Source organism: Octopus bimaculoides, chromosome 12, assembly GCF_001194135.2.
Source record: "Octopus bimaculoides isolate UCB-OBI-ISO-001 chromosome 12, ASM119413v2, whole genome shotgun sequence".
Taxonomy (NCBI): domain Eukaryota; kingdom Metazoa; phylum Mollusca; class Cephalopoda; order Octopoda; family Octopodidae; genus Octopus; species Octopus bimaculoides.
The window spans coordinates 38,884,786-38,886,637 of record NC_068992.1 but is presented as its reverse complement, the minus strand read 5'-3'; positions in this window follow the sequence as shown (position 1 = coordinate 38,886,637).

The following is a 1,852-nucleotide window of genomic DNA, read 5'->3' as shown; positions in this document are numbered from 1 at the left end:
ATTTCTTGGCTGGAGAGTCTACAATACGGAGCCTTTGTTCTTTAGTTCTAAAGGAACCAGTATACACTCTTAAGGTCAATTCACTTCATTTTACCTTTGCGGTTTATGCATGAAGAAAAGTATGATAGCCACAAGATCTCATTCCTAATTATGGTGGAATATCTAAGGAAAAGTGTTTTTGTTTGTGTGTTTTATTTTTGTTTGTTTCTAAGTCATTGGTCATCGATGGAAAACAGGAATTAAACGCTCGATTAATTTATTTTAATCTAATGGTTCCAGTTGCCAATGGAAAGCATTTCAATTCACTTATATCATTAAAGAGTTACGATGCAGAAACGCATACGTCCTACAATCTGATGACGTCATTCATAACTCAATGATGCGTTTTCATATATAGTCTATGAGGAGTATTTCCTCCTGAGATTATTTCTACAGAGAGACTGTCTTCTCGCGTCCGAGTGAACATAGACGTGTTAAATATGTTTGGATACACAAATATAGAGCCTTTCTTTCTGTTTGTTAAAAGAAAACCAATATATATTAATTTCCTAATTTGTTGGGAGAGGAATGTGTACCGATGCCCATTTCAAATCCTTGCTCCTGAGAGAGTTCACCCAGAAATTTTATAAAATCAGAAGAGCACATTTTCAGAATAGAGAGGAACTGTCCAATACATATTATCTGGAATATCTCCTCAAACCTCATTTATTAATATATTTTCAATTTCAAAGCTACATTTTGCAAGATATGGCATACAGACGTTTCGACGAAACAATGAAATACAGCTGCACATTCTGTTGACTTCAATGGGAGATAAAAAGTCAAACTTGTATCATTTCACACAAAACTAACAAGAATAAAACTTAACGCTGTGAAGCTTTTAGTCCGGTGCTATATTGTTTTGGCAGTTTTCTTATTATCCATTAACAATTTATTTTTGAATGCTTGCGCCGGGGGTCGATTAAATAAGTACCAGTTGCGTACTAGGGTCGATCTAATCGACTGGCCCCCTCCCCAAAAATTTCCGGTCTTGTTCCTAAGGTAGAAAAGAATATTTTAGAATAAAACCGACAGTTAACTAACAACCGCTGGCATGAGGTCAAACAGCGTCAATGCAACAGATCCATACGCCTGTCACTTCAACAAGAGGGAAAAACGCAACTCTAAGGCCTATAAAAAAATTTACCAGTGAAACTGTCAGCGACAGAGGTATTGTTTATTTGAGGTCTAAACTCCACCGCTATCAACTGAGATCTTGATAGATAAGGTACAAGTCAAGTAGATGACATCGAGTAAGCCTCTCCTCTGAAAATAATTTTCTTTTTTTTTTTTTCGTTTCTAAATCAGGAAGCATTATAAGTGACAAGCAGGCAGAATCGTTAAAGTGTCAGAAAGATTGCTTCGCGATATGTTCCGACTCTTCACGTTCTGAGTTCGAAATTCGCTGAGCCCAACTTCATACTTTTACTTGTTTCAGTCATTTGAATGTGGCCATGCTAGAGCACCGTCTTTAGTCGAACAAATCGACCCCGGAATTTATTCTTTGTTAGCCTATTACTTATTTTATCGGTATCTTTTGCCGAACCACTAGGTTTCGGGACGTAAACACACCAACATCGGTTGCCCAGTGATGGTGGAGGGGCAAACACAGACACACAAAAATATACATTATGTTGCCCAAGATGCCACGCTGAACCCGCAACCATATGGTTGATAAGCGAGCTTCTTACCACACAGCCACGCCTGCGCTTATACTTTGCCTCTCATTCTTTGAAATTTAACCTTTATGGTTAACAAAAAAATCAGTTCTTTGACTGAAGTTAATGGCATCGACTAATTCCCAACCATGAAA